Genomic DNA, 19878 nt, shown 5'->3' on the forward strand with positions numbered 1-19878 from the left:
GACTGTGAGCTTCTGGAGGGCAGGGACTGACTGCACATTATTATTACCCACTATTGTAACCCCCAGTGCCCAGCACAGTGCCTGGCACATTGTAGGTGCTGAACATTGTTCCACAAATGAATGAAATGAATGAATGGACGAATGACAAAATTGGGCAGGTTCTTCCATCTCTCTGTGCCTTAGTTCTCCTATTACCTTAAGGAGGACAACAGTGCCCTCAGGCTTCCTTGCCAAGGGAAGAATCCTGGCCTCTGGACAATTCTGCTAATTACACCAAACCAAGATTGGCTCTAATCTGAAAGCTGTGGTTTTAAAACTTTGGTACAATTTCTCTTGTCATGCTAGAGTAGCCAAAATCCATGCCACCCACCAAACGGGCACAATATCCAACTGGACTAGGTCATAGTTCTGCTGTCACAGTGAAAGGTAGAGAGGAGTGGAAATGCAGCTTTTTATCCGAAAGATCGTGTTATTTGAAAATACCTTCCTTCTCTAGGATACATGCTGGTCAGCTGTAGTGCTAATGATGACCAATGAGCCAATCTTAATGAACTGGTGCAGCTAGACAGGTTGGATATTCTTTCACCTTCAAATGCCAACATCTAAACTATATCTACAGTATAGCAACAATTTAAAAACTATTAGGAGAATACACCCAAAAGTAAGAGAACATATTTAATGGAAGTTGGAGACCCTTAACTTCTGATGGAAAACCACTGTAAGCAATTTACTCACTGTTCCTGGTCAATACCTTCTCTTTTCTATCTTCTCTTTCTAATTCTACCTTCCCTTACCTCTGAGTTCACATTAAATTAAGATTTCTAAACCCTGGAGAAGTCTGATAGAACTATCCAATTTGCTTTCTCTCCCCTTTTTTTCTCTTCAAGTCTATCAGGATGTCAGTTTTCTGCAAATTACTTGCAGCCATAGTTTAATCTCAAAAAGGAGCACTGAATTTCAGTTTTCCCAAGAACATCAAATTTGAGCCTCAAGTTGCAATGTGATTTAGAGATACTGATCTGCTATAATCTTTTTAGACTAATAGCAAAATGCCCCACCAGAAATATTTCTAAAACTTTGACCTATATTTCTAGCTTAATGTATCCAATAATGCTATAAGATTATTAATAAAAGTATTCTCTTCCAAAAATTAAAAAATACATCCAGATAAATCTGAATTTCTCTCATAACTTAAACCAACTCAATCCTTTTTTAAGAAAAAAAATGTAATTGCCTACTTAATGAATTATGATTTGATTTTGTCCATTTCTGAATTAGTCAATAGGATTGGTTATGTGTTTCCCTTAAGGATGATTTCTAAAGAAGATAACAGTATAGTTAAAAGAATAGACCTTGGCAATAATGAGACCTATTTGAGTATGGACTTTGCCATTTAAGAGCTGACCAATTTGGGGCACGTTATCTAACCCTATTCATATTCATCATCAATAAAAAGGGAATGGTTTTTTATCTACCTCAGAAGTCTATTGTGGGGATAAATTGAAGTAATGCATACAAAGGACTTAGTATCATCACTGGCACATATAATAATAAATGTATAATAAATGTTTAGCTTTTCATTCCTAAAAAAGTACCAGCCTCCTTTGGTACCATTTGGAACTCAACCATATGAAACTCTTTTATATCATTTCTGTTTCTCCCCTAATCCTTTCTTTTGAATAGTGGAGCAGCAATCTTGATTCATAGTATTGTGACTCAGAATAAGTGAATATCTAGTGTGAGTATAAATTCTTGGTATATTTATATAATTTCCATTTTTATCTTTGAGTCATTGCCTATCCTTTCACAGAAATAGTATCTAAGTGATTTGCCAAGACGTTTAAAAAAATGTAAATGGGGAAAGGGATGGAGTGGTAGAACCCCTAGAGTTAGAGGCATGTCTTAGTTTGTGTTATCCTAGGAGCACACCTTGAGACAAGGATTTTGAGTGCTGATAGCTTTTTTAGGAAATGCCGGGAATAATGGTAGGGAAGTAAGGAAAGGAAAGAAAGAAGGATTATTTATGAACCCAACTACCACTGTGGGTGACTTGAGCTAAATCTTATTGAGGAAACTCTGAGATCCCATGCAAAATATATACCTCCAAATTATTGCACCTGAGAGACAAAGGCTAAAAGTTATTAGTTGAGGCCTGCTCCCATCCAGGTGTTGTCAATTGCCTGGCACTTCTGCCTACTGATCATGGATCATGGGCACAGTGGCCTTTCAAGGTTCTGAGGAGAAAAAAAAAGGAATTGGACACAGATGCATATGCTGGTAGATGGAATCAGGGGGCACTCACTGGATGACCTGAGGGCTAGGAGAGAGAGGCACTTGATGGTGTGTGCTTTGAGATCAAGAACTAAGTCAAAACCAGAAGAAAAGGAGCTAAAACCAAGTCACATTTTCTGATAGGAGGAATTCTGAGGGTAAAAACTATTACCAGGAATCAGCAAATAAAATCAAAGGCTTAAAGTTTTGTGGGTTGAAAATGCTGATAGCCTAGGAGAAAGCTGGTGTTTTGTGTTTGGAGATGGGGTACACATCCCAGCACAAACTATTTTGTTTTAGTGTATCATTGCAAGAAACATATATGGTACTGTAGGGCCTGCTCATAAGCTACATGAATGAGCCTTTAGGCATGTCTTTTTTTTTTTTTTCAGGCATGCCTTTTTGTCTAACTGGCTATTGCAGAGCAAACTGTACTTCACAAAGCATGGCAATGGCCATAAACATTGCCATTTGCCATTCCAGCCATTCTTTGCAGAGCCTTGGAAATCAGAGTCCATTTTGGAAATCCTCAAGCCTGAACTTTTCTCTTGACAAAATTCAGACATCTCCAGATCCCAGAAGTCCTGTAGACAAAACTTAGTTCACTGGCACAGCATTTTCTGCATTTGTCTGGCCTGCTGCTCAGAATGTTTGGTGCCGTCCTTCTCCAAACGGGAGACCCAGAGAGAAGCATAGAGCGATGGGCTGAGGTCCAGAGACTAGGCTGAACTAGACCTGAAAATTATGAAAGAGCCTACAACACCTTCAACACTTAACTTTAGCCTGTAACCCCTGACCTTTCCTTAACTGATTCTTCAGCAAACATTTATTAAGCATCTACTTTTCTCTCACATATCTGTGGCAGGTTTATAGTAGCAAGCAAGCCAGGACTGAAAACTCCTCGATAAGGTCTGCTGATTTGTCTGTCCATGATAAGGAAGTCAAAGTTGTAAATTAGATTGCCATTATTAGTTTGCCACTTAATTTCAAATGACTGAATGCCCCAATTTGTCTCTACCCCCCACTCCCTCTCCATTCTCAACCAACTCATTCGGTGGGGAACTTCAGTCAAATACATCTCTGGGACTAGAGATAAGGCTTGTACAGCTGCCAGCAAAACCAGTGGTGTCTTTCTCAGACACAGGGATATCAGCAGCATTAGAGGAGCTGATGGAACATTTGCTAAGAGCTATACAATAATTTATGTTGGACTTCTTAGAGGTATGATTACACTTAGGAAATTTTAAGAATTTATTAGGTATTTTTCAGATAAGAATTATGGCATGTGCTTTATATAGAGAATCGTTTCCTTGAAGAGTCATGATCATTTATTCCATATATTTTTCTTTTTAAAAAATCTCCATGGATTTGATATATTGGGATAAAGATATCTCTAAAGGCAGCAATTCTCCCTTCAAAAAAATTGCTGTGTATCAATACAGACTGTTGATTTTGGTAAAGAACATGGACTTTTGTTTACAGAAAAATGTAAAAAAGGAACATGTTTAAAAGCCTTTTTGAAATTAATTTGGGGACATTCTGAAAAGAATATCAATTAAATAATATGTTTTTAGAACCTTCCCTAAAACATATTAACTTTCCAAATTGTATACTGAGATTTTTTTGCTAGATACCTATAGATATGAATGGATAGCTTTGGGAACACAACTGCATCTCCATTTCTTTGGGGGGTATTATTATCCTTGAAATATGACCATGAAACTAAGAATGGATGGTTTTACTACCATAAACTCAACTCTAATTTGTCCATATTAATGAAGGAAAAAGATGGGTGAATGATTTTTTAAGCACAGAAATAATAAATAATAATTTATAGGTATTTACCAGTGAGAACAGAGAAGTGAAATACAGAGAAAGAGAAAAATTAATTAGTATGCTAAATTTTGTCTTCAGTGATGTTTGTAGAAGGAAAATGATAGTCCCTTGTTAGAGCTTTACTTGATTCTAACTGCTTTCCTTATAGAAAATGCAAACTGGGTAGAATACAGCAAGCTCTTATTTTAATACCTTTAGTCAGGACTATACTTTCTACTTTACCACAGACCCCATCACTGTCTATTATTCATGACCCACCTGAGATCGCCCTTAAATAGTCAGCCTGGCCTGCATAGGCATTGGGACTCCTGTCCCCCATGCCTCGCACCAGCCATAGTACTCTGTTCACTATCATGGAGCATGGTTCACTCTGTGATTCCACTCTCAAATAACCCTCCTCGTGTCCTCTCTACCCATATAAATCCCATTTCACCCTAAAATCCATTCACATGATAACCCACATGAACTGATCACATTTATTATTTATATGCAATGGGGTACTGGTAGATGTTTAGTAACAGGCTCTCCTGGAGAGTGAGAGGCATCCTTGATTTGTAGTGCTTTCCAATTTCTGTGGTATAAATTCTCCTACTATAGCCCATTTCAAGACTTTGTGTTGAAGAGATACACACTATTAGTTCTTGAGAGCCAGCTCCAGCACACAATTGTTTTCTAGGACCAACTGATCTGCTACTTTGTAACATTATGACACTGTGTTATAGTTTTAAGGGATTGAGATACTATAGTGAAAACAACACTGAGAAGAAACAAAAAGAACTAGGTTCTAGCTCCAGCTCTGCCATTACCTAATTAGGAGATTCTAAAGCCAATTTATGGGAAGCAGACTTGGCCCAATGGATAGGGCATCTGCCTACCACATGGGAGGTCCGCAGTTCAAACCCCGGGCCTCCTAGACCCATGTGGAGCTGGCCCATGTGCAGTGCTGACGTGTGCAAGGAGTGCCGTGCCACACAGGGGTGTCCCCCGTGTAGGGGAGCCCCATGAGCAAGGAGTGCACCCTGTAAGGAGAGCCACCCAGCGTGAGAGAAAGGGCACTGCACACACGGAGAGCTGACACAACAAGATGATGCAACAAAAAGAAACACAGATTCCCAGTGCCGCTGATAAGGATAGAAGTGGTCACAGAAGAACACACAGTGAATGAACACAGAGAGCAACAAGGGGGGGGGGGGGGTTGGCAGGGGAAGGGGAGAGAAATAAATAAATACATACATCTTTAAAAAATAAAAAAATTAAAGCTGATTTACCACTTTAGACCCAAGCTTTCTCATCTGTAAAAATAACAAGGACACACTAAATAACCTCTTCTACCTCTCACAAGTCTATGATTCTAGGTATCCTTTCATCTGACCATCTAGACAGAAATTTCCTTGAGAGTAGGCTATGCCCTAACATATTATGTCCTCACAACACCATGCACAGCACCTTGCCCCTAAAAAGTGCTCCATTAATTGTTGTTGAATTAAAGATTCACCTGGGAGTATGATGGGTTAGTGAAGGAAAATGGGTATGATATTACAGTAACACAAGAAGACACGAATCAAGTGATTAATTTGACTAATGAATAATTTTCTCTGAAAATAATATTTTCAACATTGGTAATAGACTAATTGGGAAGTACCATATTAATTGCACACATGTCTTTCCCTCCATTCCCCTCCAAGGGCCATCTAAGCAGCTGCTAAGCTATCCTCAGTTGACAGTACCTCCTACTGGAAACTTCCCTTCCCCACCATCACTTTTCTACTTTCAGGAAGATCATACTAGACTGTTTTTAGAATTGCTTTGCCATTTGCTGCTCACAAGTTCATCTAATCTTATACCGATCATTTCATAGACATGCATCTTTTATTAATTAACTTATTTCCTTTATTTTCTACTCTGCATGTTTATTCTATCATTAGCAAATATTTATTAGGGACATACAATGTGCCAGGCACTTTCCCCATCATTATCTCTGGCAGATTTATTTCAGAGAAAAAAGTATCTCTGTCACCAATTTCTTTCTCCCTCCCCATTTTTCTTATAATGCTACTTGTAAGCATAAAGAAGCTGAATTGTGGCTGATTAGAGCACTACTATTAATATCCATATTAATACTCTTAATTAAAAGTAAAAGAGCAATATATGTGTTGAAGTAAAATTGGGCATGCAACGGAATAATAAATGAGATTCTTTTGATCTCAGCTTTAGCCAAGGCTGCAGAGATCTAGAATTATATGATAGTGAGGTGAGAAGGGCCCTATACAAAAATGCTTGGGTATTACAAAACCATCTCTGATACCAATGATCTCCAATGAACAAAAACTGTCGAAACAGAAGAATTAGAGAAGAATCCTGTGGAGAGAGTTGTTAGAGGGTATGATCCCCCCAAGGTGGAAAAACTATTTCTCCTCTGTTTTAAACCAAGTGAGAGGGACTTCAAGTGAAGCTTGGAGAGTGGGACAAGTGTCTCCAGAGTTTAGGGAATTTACATGCTGGTTTAGGAGGCTGTGGCTAGATTGGCCTGAAGGAGAAATGCAGACAGAAAGGCCAGATTAGGGCTTTCTGTTCACCAGATGTGGGCCACACAAGAACCAGCAAAGGGAGTCATCTTGAAAGGACTGCCTGGAAGGGCAAAGTAATGTGAGAGATGGGTGACCAGTAGAAGCCCAGCAACTGACAGCATCAAAGAAATCAGCAACCTGAGACAGCATCTGAAGTTCAACTTGAGGATAACTAGGAAGGGAATCACACCAAAAACACCCCATGAAAGAGTCAGCTTTGACATCTATTAATCCAAATCACATCAGTAAGGTCTAGACTGTGCCCTAACCTCTCCTTCCTCATCTCACTCCAAAGCTGGAGGGGCCAGAAACCATAGCCAGTGACTAGAGAAGGAAAATCCACTTCCTATACACACACAACACACATACATGGTCAGGCCCTGGCTGGGAGATGGGGGAATATTTAAAGTAAGCAAAAGATTTGTAATTTAGATTATTATACAACTGGACTCTGAAGCTTTATGGTGACTGGAAGTCCATTAACTACCAGAGAGTGACTGAAGAAGCTCTGAGATCTGCTGAAAACTTCTTTTAATCGCCTAGAGAAAAGCTACTCAATGGAGTGTATTAAAGGGATAGTGAGAAAAAAATAGTCGCTTTAGGTTTTTAATTCCATTGAGTCCAGCTTTTTAACTATAATGGTTGTTGACTTAATAGAAAAAGATTGACCTCCAACCTCTAAAGTCCTTGAATGTTTCCAATGCCACTTTACAATACCTGAAGGCTTTGGCTCACTTGTCTGCTCACCTGCCGCTAACTAAACCATAAGCATTCACATTCTAGAAAAGTAAAATCTCTTCTTCAATTGTGCCATTTTCCTTAATTCCTAGTATTAAAACCATGTGTTTTCTGTTGCTTTTCTTTGAAAGTACACAGCGTATTTCTATTTCCCTATATATTCTTAGGTGGGCTAGTTCTGGGATCTGAAACACTACTTATAACGCTCTATAAATAAACTGTGTATAACATTCCAAAATAACAGTGGGAAACCAACTCACTTGGATATTGAGTTTTCCTGCAATCTGTGCACAGTCCATTTGTGACTATATGTGTAAGAGTAAAAGAAGAATCTCTATTCTAAATTACAATCTCTGTGCAAACTTGCTATACCAATCTCAAATGTCTCACAAGATGTAGATGTTTTCCCCCAGCAGGTCAGGACTCAGGGATAAGAGAAATGCATTATTCTGACTGTATTAATTTGTCAAGGTCTGTGCAGTCATGTACCTAGCATAAAAATGGCACAAATGAAAACGTCCAGGCTCTGACTCTCCCCTGGGGGTCCAAGACACCATAAGTTGACAGTGCTAATAAAGATACATTCTAAGAATTATGAATCTGCCCATTATTTTTCTGGTAACAGCAGCCAAAACCCATAGCAAAAAAAAAAAAAAAAAAAGACCCAACACTGCCAGGATGGCAGGCAGCATTCTGTACCACATTTTTTGTCAATTATTTCTTCACACATGACAAGCAGACATTAATTAATTTTCAACCCCTGACCTACATTTCACATACCTAAGTTTCAGACCAAAAGAAACACTAGCTATCATAAAAATGCTACAACAGCCTGCCACATGATGCGGCATCCCTTCAGGCTTCCAGCCAACAAGTTTGGTTTGAGTCTGCAAAACTTTTTTAGGGTTAAAAGGTGAAGTAGGAAATATAAAGCAGATAACTGTCCTCCCTTCCTTGAGAGGTCTTATTTATTGCAACATCCACTATGTTGAAAATGGCAGAAAAAAATGATGGAAATAATAGTCCAGTTTCTACTTGTCTCCATGGTGCCTCAGGAGCCTAATAAACTACATCCTCAACTACCTCCCCCTCTTTTAAACCCATACTAATCATTCAAGTAAAACCTAAAAAAAAAATCTTCTGCCTGACTAAAATAGTCCAAAGACATAGGATTGGAAGTAGAGAACACTCCAGGCAGAAAATCTTAAGATGGAGCATGGATTTTGTGAATGGGATGTCATTGCCTATATCACTTCTAGTAGCTGAGCAGGAAATGGAGTGTGATGGTGGCACATTCACTAAATGGTTCTCCAGGGCCCTAAAAAAGATAACGCAGGGAAGCGGATGTGGCTCAACCAGTTGGGCACCTTCCTGTCATGTGGAAAGTCCCATGCCTCCTAAAGAAGCTAACGCCACACCCACCACAACAAGCTAGATGTCTAAATGAGCAGATGCCACAAGCCAGCAGACACTGCAGCCTGCGAGCAATGGATGTGGCTCAGGCCGTTGGGTACTCGTCTCCCATGTGGGAGGTCCCAGGTTTGGTTTCCGGTGCCTACTGGAGAAGGCGAGAAAACAAAGAGCAGACAGATGAGAGAACCATCGGGAAAGGGGGAATAAAGTGAATAAATAAATCCTAAAAAAAAATAAATAATGCAATATCCAAAAATAACTGACATCTTTCGAAGGGTAGTTTTTTCAAGAGAAGAATCTAACTCTGTGAAGGCTCACAATATGTTGGACCAAACAAATGTAACAAGGACACATTCCCAGCCTGCTAAGTCTGACCCCAAATGCAGAGAAAGAATGTGATCACGAAATATATTTAGATTATGGATGGATATCAAGACCTAGGGAGTTTCTGGTACATGGGACAACATGGATGAAACTTGAAGACATCAATCATGCTGTGAAATACACCAGACACAAAAGGAAAAACACTGTATGATTTCACTGATAGTAAATAATCAGAATAAGCAAATTCACAAAGTCATAATCTTGAATATAGGTTTCCAGGGAACAGGGTGGAGGTAGGGAATAAGGCTAAAAATGTTCAGTTTCTACTTGGGAAGATGAAAAGTTTTGATAATGCTTGGTGGTAATGGCAGCACAACATTGTGAATGTAATTAACAGCACTGCATTATATATTTGAATGTGGTTAAAAAGGGAAATTTTAGGTTGTGTATATGTTATTAGGTTTTAAAAAATTTGAAAACAACAGAATTGTGCAATACAGTGAAACTTATAAATGATGGGCCGTAGTTTATAGCATAATTATAAAACTGGGTTTTCTTCAATTGTAACAAATGTTCCACACCAGTGCAAAAGTGTTACTAAGAGAGTGATATATGGGAATCCTATATTTTATGCATGATTGTTCTATAACTCACAACTTCAAAAACTGAAGAAAAAAAAAAGACCCGGGGAGGTTAATTTAATTTTCTAAGGTCACAAAGTTAAGTCAAGAAATAGACAGTTTAAATGAAATTTCACTGCTTATATAGTAAGTCATTGTCTAACTTCATTGTTTCAAGTTATAATATTGTTTCTAAGCATAATAAGGGAAGCAAGGGGAATGTGAACAGGAGGCATGTTGCATTATTCAAGGCAAACCCTTAGCTTCTTTCTGTACTTGATTGATTCCATTCATTTATTCATGTACGAATACCTACTGAGTAGCTACTATGTTCCAGTTATTGAGCAAGCTGCTGGGGCTGAAACTGAGAACAAGATAGACAAGGCTTATCTTGTGAGAGGCAGAGGTGAGAGGACAATTGCCCTCAGGGCAACAGACAAACCACAGCTAAGTCAAAATAGAGGCTTTGCCAAGTGACATGCTTGTCAAGTATGCATTGTAGAAAACAAGGATTCTAGTCTTGGCTCTGCCCTAACTGAATGCGCAGCCTCAGACAAGTCATGAATAAATTTTGACCTGCAATTGGCCACATCTGTAAAATGGAGACAATGGAACCTGCTTTACCACTTACTGCATATGGAGCTGAGACTCAAAGATAATGAAGTTTTATAACACACTGTTTATATAAAATATCTTATTACAAATATTAGAAAACACCTTAAATAAAAGTACTTAAGAGTTTGTACTCAATTTGTTACCTACCTAGTTCAAGTATAACAAAAAATAACATGCTGTTTGAGATGACAGCCAAAATAGAAGTGATAAATGATGACTAACAAAATCTTTACACAGTCCTTCCTCAAGAGCACACATACTCAATCTGTACAAGGTCACAAGCTAGAACATAATGTTTTGCACAGAATTTTACCTGAGTTGCTCAAAAACTTCATAAGGAAAAGAAAATGTATATTTTCCTTCCACATTCCACCCAGGACCCTTAAAAATTAAAAAGAGATAAGAAAAATAGGACAAATAAGTTTTTTATGGGCAAATAAGACTTTCCCTGTTGGACAAATAGATTTTTCCAGTTAATATTCAATGTCTCCAGGGAAAGAAGCTAGGGGAATACTCAGTGGTATTTGTTTCTTTTTTTCTGCCCCACCTCCCACCAAAGGCAAGGAGCCCAGAAGAATGGTGAACTGAAGGTTTTATTTTTCATTCTTTCATAATTTGATCATGTATTTTTTCTAATTTCAAAGAAGGCAAGTACTTCTTCAGCTAAGATCCAAAATGATCAGTTTCAATTTCAAAGAGGAGAATTAAAAACAAATAAATATGTAGTGGCCAGGCCCCCTCACCTGGAAAAAAAAACATATTAAAATGCTTATTCTCCTCTGCTTTCTTATCCAGACCAACCACCAAAGCTACACGTAGACATCGATCTTGTGGCTCAGTCAGGAATGAAGACTCCAGGGCTCCTGTCCAAGCTTTGCACAGCAACCATCTCAGTATGCCTGGACTATACAAATGCTGGCAGGTATCCTGATGGGTTACCACGCACAGTTGTAATTACGTAGAAGCGTTTTTCCTATATAAATAAATTTAAATATTTTAAATGGTTTTACCTCTAGGTAAAAAAAATAGATTGATAGAGATTTCTTTAATAAAGGGAAAATGCAAAAAATAACTCACAGTTGAGTTTTACAGCAATGAGTACCCAGGGGTTCTTATTTTTAGAAAATGAGGACAAAAGGTTTAAATCCAAACCTACTGAGGAATCAAAAACGCCGTGTAGGAGCAGTCCGTCAAAAAGATTTTCATAGACTGTTTTGGCACAGGAGGCATCGCAAATGTGATGCAGCTGATCAGACCAGTTTCTCTGTATGCAAGTCCTGGCAAACACATATGGGAAAGGCTCTAACCCTTTTGCAAACAGACAAGCCTGACTCCCCCCCTTTGGTGTGGAGGAGCTCAATTCGTCCTATATCATACTTCCCACAATAGTATGAGATGACTTATCACATAGTTATTCCAGACATGGCAGGATAGCTACAAAGAGTAAACTTTCTAATGCACATTCACTCCAAGAAGGTCACAGACCAGGTGGGCCAGACAAGTCTATTATAAAGTTAAATACTTAATAACTTAGTGGGGTAAAGATTTAATACCAGCCACTTGTCATAAGAAGTTAGAGAAGGATAAAAAGAGTCCCAAAGGAGCCATAAACTTAAAAATCAGAATGTTTCCAATTAAAGAATGCAGTTCTACAAGTTAGCAGAAAAGCTGCAAAGGAATGGGCTTTCAGTGAAGGTTGTCAAAAATCAAAAGTAACACTATAAAAGAGTTTTAAAATCACAAGAAAGAGGAAGACACTGGGCAGTTGGGTAATCATTGACTCACAAAAAAATATCTTACATAAACATCAGCATGAAGAGAAACTACATCTTAACTAAAATTACCTGAGGGCTGAACTGTAGATGCCATGTAAACAGGATTTTTCTTTAGTTTTCTCCCAGTAGCAATTTTGATGGGTTAAATAAAAGCTGTAATTTTTTTCTACACACATATATTAAATATTAGTGTATACTCATCTATCCAAATCTTATGAGCAGGAATATATTTTGTGATGATATAAAATATAATCCTTATTGTTAGGGAGGATTTTGCTTTATAACTATGGCATAGTTTTGTCAGATGCCTTAATATCATTCAGTCTCAGCCAAACAGCAAAGTTAAGCATGATTTAAAACCTGGTGAATTCACCAAAGTTTACTGTGAATGGAGCAGAATGCATGACACATAGCAGTAAGCACTGGGTAAATATTTGTTAAATTAATTAATTAATATAGTAAAACCAATAACAAACAATTTAATTGAGGTTTTACCTTTACCATTTGTATAAACTAAAATATATTTCCACTGGAATATTGCTAGTTATAAGCTAATAAATATCTACTTAGATTTCACAAATAAGTTAGAATTTCCCACCCTTCTCTTCCCAGCAGCAGCCTCAGTTAATAAGTCTATAGTGACCTTTCAAGCCCTGGTGTCTAAGAAAACTGTCTTAGTTCACCAGGGCTGCTATAAGAAAGTGCCACAGACTAGCTGGCTTAAGCAAAGGGAATTTTCTGTATCACAGTTTGGAAGGCAAGAAGTCTAGAGTCAAGGTGTCAGCAGGATCCTGCTTTCTCTGAAGTCTGGAGCCTTCTGGTGTGGCTGCTGGTAACCCGTAACTCATATCTGCCTCCATCACGTGGCTGTCTCTGTCCCTCTGTGACTCCTCCTGTGTCTGAATTTCCTCTTCTTACTGGGACTCTGGTTCTACTGTATTAAGGCCCACCTTTATCCAGTTTGGCCTCATCCTAACTAATAACCCCATCAAATTTCCTGTTCATAAATGGGTTCACACCCACATAGCCAGGGGTTACAATCTGAATAAGTTTCTACAGGGGGGCATGTTTCAATCCAGAACGCTAGTGAGTAAAACTAGAAGAGTGAGAAGCAAATTTATGAAGTATTATTTGAAGAATACTTAAAGGATTGCCCAAGAGTAGTTTCTTACACCAATTTACCATTGGTATGGTATGAAATAGTGTCTATCAATCTACCTATTGGACTCAAGGAATTACAATTCAAATACGTTACAGTTATAACCTGAATTTTCTTAGGCCTTAATACATGTGGATTAAAATAAAGCTCCATTAAAATGGAATGTTTAAAGTTTCCTGGCTTGTACCTGCACTTGTATTAGATAGGTCCTCTGGCCCTCAGTCCCCTGCAAACTCCTTTCCAATGTTTCCGGGTCTCCAGAGAGTAGCTCAGACTTGCTCCTAAATAATTCCATTCCAGCTGGCTCCTGCTGTAACCTGCCTTGATTCCTGAAAGTATTCTGGTCCCTAAGAGCGTTCTTAAGAAATCAGATATATGCAGGGGCCTGTGTCACAGTAAAGCAGAATGTGTCACTTCCTTTTGGTTTGGAGGGATTCTCAAGCACTGCTATTTATGTCCCTGGACTTATAGGGGTTGTTTTTGTTTTTCTTGCTTTCTGTAACTTCGGTTAACTTTTTAGTTAGAGTCCCTCTACTTTCCACAGAGCTCAGCTACTTTTCCAGTAGGGTTGGGATAAGAGACAAGTCTAGAGTGGTAGAAAGCATGGCGCCTTCTGGCCCATCTGCCCCTTGACAGCCAAGGCTCTCTTCTTGGTCGAGCTCATCTGGCCTACCTCCTTCTCCTCCCAGGATATTCCTCTGTATTTGTCCAAATTTGATTTTGAGATCAGATAGCCCCTCAATAGAGATAAGATCTCTGAAGACAGGGCTTAGGACAGGTATGGTTTGATGAAAAGGGTACACAGGACAGAGAGACATAAAGGCTAAAGAATTCAGGAGCTGAGGGTCATGTCTAGGGACAAAAGGCCCACCATTGGGTGCATTAAGGGTGATTGGCCAGGGGCAGCCTGATGATATTGGGTGAGGCAGGGGATACCTGGTTGCAAGGAATAGAAATGATAATAGAGGGAAAACAAAGGGAAACTTAACTAGGCCTTAGAATTTCTGAGAGTCAGTCTTGGAAAAAAATAATTATCTTTTCCAATGAAATTCCACAAAATTTTATTTCCCAAATTTATTCTTGGTCTCCCCTATAACTGGCTCTGTACCAACTTTCCCAGTCATAACATCATCTACATGACACCAAATACCTAGCCAATCCAGCCATAATCAAAACTGCAGTAAAGCAACCAGATGATTTCTGTACATAACACCAAGCAATCAAGTAGACTAAATCTATGCCTGGATTGACAGAAAAGACCAGATGTTTGGGCATTATAGAAATGTTAAGTGCCAATTGAAAACAGGAGTGTTAGCTGTCATTTTATATGCAATCTTAAAATGAAAAACCCTGCACCTTACTCAGAAACCCAGCAAAGATCTAAGATGTGCAAACACATGTACACATACACACACACAGAAAATGCTAGTGAGTATGTGTGGGTAGCAAGCTGTCAAAGGTATGGTGGAGGCAATAAGTTAGTTCATACAATTTCAATTTTACAGAAGTTATTAAATTAGCCAGTCACTTGCTGGTTCACAGTGTTCCTTGCCCTTCCTGTGCTCTGCTCTGTATCTTGGGGAATGACATGTCCACACTCCCTTGCCCTTGGCTTCAGCATGTGGGAGGCATTGCTGGAAGATGGAGAGTGTAAGGAAAAGGAAGAATGAGGGCATGTCCCTCCCTTGTTCAATTTCCCATGATAGCTCCAGAAGGTGTGTCTCTTAGCCCCTCCTTCCATGGTTCCAGTTCCCACCTGAAAGGCCCCCCGTTGTCCCCACACTGCCCTCTCCATAAGATGGAGGATCCATTTTCTGTACCAAATTCCATCTACTGAGAAACCTAGAGTGACATTTCTATTTCTGGCTAGACCCTGACTAACACACAGGATAATCTGGAAAAGTAAAGTATTGTCTTATACATACATGGGTTTCAATGGGCAATCCAAATCCCATTAAGTAGCAGCCCAGGTGCTCAGTCAGTGAAGGAGGCCACAGAGTTGTATCCCTCCTTTTCCTCTCCTTGTCAAGTTTCCCAACCAGCAGAAAATAAAAATAAATAAGAGTAATTTTTCAAAGCCAGTTCCCACTCAAAGCTTCCTCCATAACAATACAAAACCCCCAAGTCAAATGTTCAAAACACTTTCCAAAATCAGCAATCCTTTCTGCCTGCCTCTGTGTTCTGTTTGAAAAAGAAAGACTTGCAAAGCGATTCCATAATTTGTTCTTTTTTCAGAAATTTATACAAATGGTCCTCCAAGCAGTTGATTGCTTTTAAATTCTAATCAAAATTCACTTTAACAAACTTATTTATAATTTAACACATTAGGTCTTTTTGAGAAGCTTTTATACTTTTCTGAACAGCTCATTTTTTCAGAACATTCCAGGGACTCAAAGTTCATTCACACATTCCCTCAGCATTCACACAGGTGAAGAAAAAAATGAAACAGGACTATCAAGGCAAAAGGGATTTCACTGTAAACAGGAGAAAGCACTGACATGAAAAACAGCAAACCTAACGAATTCCTTCAACAAACATTTGCTGAGTTCTTCCTACAGATTGACACTACACTGTGTAGGGCAGACAAATGCAAATAAGAGAGACCCTGCCCTCAAGGAGCTTACAACCTTGTGAAATAAGGAGTAAACAAGTTATGAAATTATTTTTCCTCATGAGTAATTGATACAATTTGTGGAAATAGTATAAAATACAGTTTAAAATAAAAAGATTAAACCATAATCACTAATAATCTTGGCACCCAGAGTGAACCCTCATTTACATATTGATGCATAAAATTCCACACTCTTCTTTATGCATGAATATGAATATATATTTGTAATTTTACATAAATTGGATCATGTTATGCCAATTGTTTTATATTAGCAATATATTGTGGACATCTTCCCATATTAATAAATAGTTTACATAATCATCTTATGGATAAGTGTTACTGTGTGGAATGTTTCCATATACTAGTTCTTATTGACAGACATCGAGACAGTTTACAATGTATCAGAATTATAAACAACATTGCTAAGTATACCTTGAACATATAGTTTTGCACCTTCACGAATATTTCTATACTTCTAAAAAGTGGAAATATCTAAAACTTTTGTGCATATCACAATATCACCAGCCCAAGAAGTCTTGTAACAATTTATAATCCTGTCAGTTGTGCATGAGAGTAAATTGATTCTCCCCTACCCACTCTTATCAACCCTGGGCTTTATGATTCATTTAAATTTAAATCAATCATCACAATGAAAAATTGGTGACTGCAAAGGTTTGGGAATGGATAGTATTGATGGTGGCAAATTGTGAACATAATTAACAGCACTGAATTATAGAGGCAAAAGTGGTTAAACAGTAAACTTTAGGTTGTATATGTTACTCAAATATAAATTGGAGATTAAACATAGGACTGTATAACACAGTGAACCCTATCGTACATGATGGACTATAGTTAATAGTACAAGTATAAGAATGTTCTTTCATGAATTATAACAAATAAATGACACTAATACAAGTGTTAATATAATAATAAGGTGGTATATGGGGAAAAAATATACCTAGTGTAAACTATGGATGCTAGTTAATAGGACTATTTTAGTAATCTTTCATCAATTGTAACAAAAGTAACTACTGTTAAAAAAGAGTAGAATTTTTTTTAAGTGCTGTCATCAATTGTAACAAATATTCCACACCAAAGCAAAGTGTTGGTGGTGGGGTGGTATATGGGTATCCTGTATTTTATGCATTATTGTTCTGTAAACCCACAACTTCTCTAATAAAAAATTGTTTTTAAAAGTATTGCCCAGGAGGGGAGGGGATGTAGTTCAAACGGTTGAGTACCTGCTTTCCATGTACAAGGTCCCAGTTTCAATTCCCAGTACCTCCTAAAAACAAATGAAAACAACAATTCTCATTGGGAAGCAGATGTAGCTCTGTGGTTGAGTGCCTGCTTCCCATGTACAAGGTCCTGAATTCAATCCCCAGTACCTCCTAAAAATAAATATATATAGTGGCAACTAAAACTGACACTGTAATCCCAAATTTTATTTTTCTTACTTATGCTTTTCTTCTTTCCTTTATTTTCAACTAGTTAGTTTTCTTTTTTACTTTGCTTTCAACTAATACTGTAAGAGGTAAATTAATAAATATTATATATATTAGGTCCTAGACACTGTGAAATGTGCACATGTGTGCAAGGCATTGAAAATTCTCAAAGAATGAACTATCATTAATATCCTCACAAAGATAAGGGGAAAAGCCAGGAAACAAGACAGGATGCTAAAGAAACAAGAAAGGGCTCTTAGAAATTAAAGCCCTAATAATAGAAATGAAAATTTCAATTGAAGGATTGAAATATAAAGTTAAGGATATCTATACAAAAAGAGACATGCAGGTAGAAAATAGGAGATAAGACAGGCTACAAAAATCTACAACTCAACATTGTCACGAAAAATGTGACATATACATGCTGTAAACTAACCTAAAGGATGGAAGAGTGAACTACAGAGAACTTTGGAGGGGTGGAATTTGAACTGGCATTAAAAGTGAAAAGTATAGGACTGGAGCAGAGTGGTGTGAAGAAGAAATTCAAGAAATAAAGAAGATGGGTAGGTTAGGACCACTTGTGGAGCAGTGAGAATTCTAAACTGAACTGATAGGTAACATGGAACCATGAAAGGTAGAGAGCCTGGAAGGTTGGCATGATCAAGTGTTCTTTCAGAAGATTAATCCAGAATCAATTTGGCTGCCAGCATTTTGAAGAAGAGGATGAGGGCAGACAGACCAGTTAAAGGTTCTATATAATGAGAGTCTGGGTGAAGAATTGTTTATAAGCATAAATGAATAAGAGAAGAATAGGAAAGAAGATAACAGTAATTTAATTTTGAAAGCAGGAGACCAGATGGAAAAGTGATAACTAACTTAGAACACCTGAAAGTGCTGAAGCCTAAACCAGCAGATTAGATAATGAATTCTTAGATATGACACCAAAAGCACAGTGACAAAAGAAATAGCTAGAATAAAAAGCATCAAAATAAAAACTCTTTTATCTCAAGGAACACCATCCAGAAGATGAAAAGACAACCACAGGGGACTTCCCAGAAGAGTGCAGACTAGAAAGACACAGGACTCTGTGTGTGTGTGTTTTTGTCTTTCTTTATTTTTTTAATGTTACTTTCAAAAAATATGAGGTCCCCATATACTCCTTCCCCCATAACAACAACTTCTTCAATCATCATGAGACATTCATTACATTTGGTGAATACATCTCTGAGCACCACAGGACTCTCTTCTTCTCCAGAAAAATAGCTGACAGCAGGCTGAAACAGCCTAGAAAAAGATCTTCTAGGGTTTAGGACACCAGGCGAAGGCTGGACACCACCCCATGGAGAGAGGGAAAAAGAGAGGAATCACAACAGCAAAACTCAAACACACTCTAACCAGGCATTGAACTGAGAGGGCTGCCATCTGTTGGCAGACCAAGGAAGTAAGTATACATGAGTAAACTAAAAATAAATGAAAAGCCTTTTCTAGCCTTTATAGCCTCTTTCTCCAAGGCCCTATAGGAAGCAGGTCTGCAACCCATTAATGGGCCCAAAGCCTAGATTTGAGATACCAACAGGGACAATCCTAACAACCAAGGTTGAATCATGGATCAGACACACAGCCTCCAACTACTAAATCCCTATGAAAAAGAAAGAAATTGAGTATCTGAGTAAACCACCATCCTAATCAGATGCCTAGATATCAGCAAAAAATTATGAGCAATACTAAGAAAATGGCATGTCCCAAGGAAAGGAATATATCAAAGCCCCAGAAGAGATGCAGGATTTGAGAGAACAAATTAATGAGATGCACACAAATTCCCAAAATCAAATTAATGAGTTGAAATTTAATATGGCTAAAGAGATAAATGATATCAAGAAGACATTGGGAGAGCACAAAGAAGAACTTGAAATCCTGAATAGAAAAGTACCAGAGCTCATGGGAGTGAAAGACACAACAGGTGAGATCAAAAACACATTTCAGGCATACAACAGAAGACTCAAAATGATAGAAGAAAGAATAAGTGATACTGAAGAGAGAACAGCTGAAATTGAAGAGAGAAAAGAATGGGAAAAAAATTAGCAAGGGCTCAGGGAGTTGAATGTCAACATGAAACACAACAACATACATGTCATGGACATCCAGAAGGAGAAGAGAAGAAAAAAGGGACAGAAAGAGTATTTAAGGATATAATAGCTGAAAATTCCCCAACTCTCATGAAGGAAATGAACATACATGTCCAAGAAGCACACTGTACCCCAATTAGAAAAAACTCTGAATAAACCTACTCCAAGACACATACTACTTAGCATATCAAATGTCAAAGATAAAAAGAAAATTCTGAGAGCTGCAAGGGATAAGCAAACCATCACTAACAAAGACTTAGCACAGATTTCTCATCAGAAACTACAGAGGTGAGAAGACAGTGGTATGATACTGAAGGAGAAAAACTGCCAGCCAAGAATTCTTTACCAGCAAAATTTTCCTTCAAATATGAAGGTGAG

Source organism: Dasypus novemcinctus, chromosome 7 (genome assembly GCF_030445035.2).
Source record: "Dasypus novemcinctus isolate mDasNov1 chromosome 7, mDasNov1.1.hap2, whole genome shotgun sequence".
NCBI classification, from domain to species: Eukaryota; Metazoa; Chordata; class Mammalia; order Cingulata; family Dasypodidae; genus Dasypus; species Dasypus novemcinctus.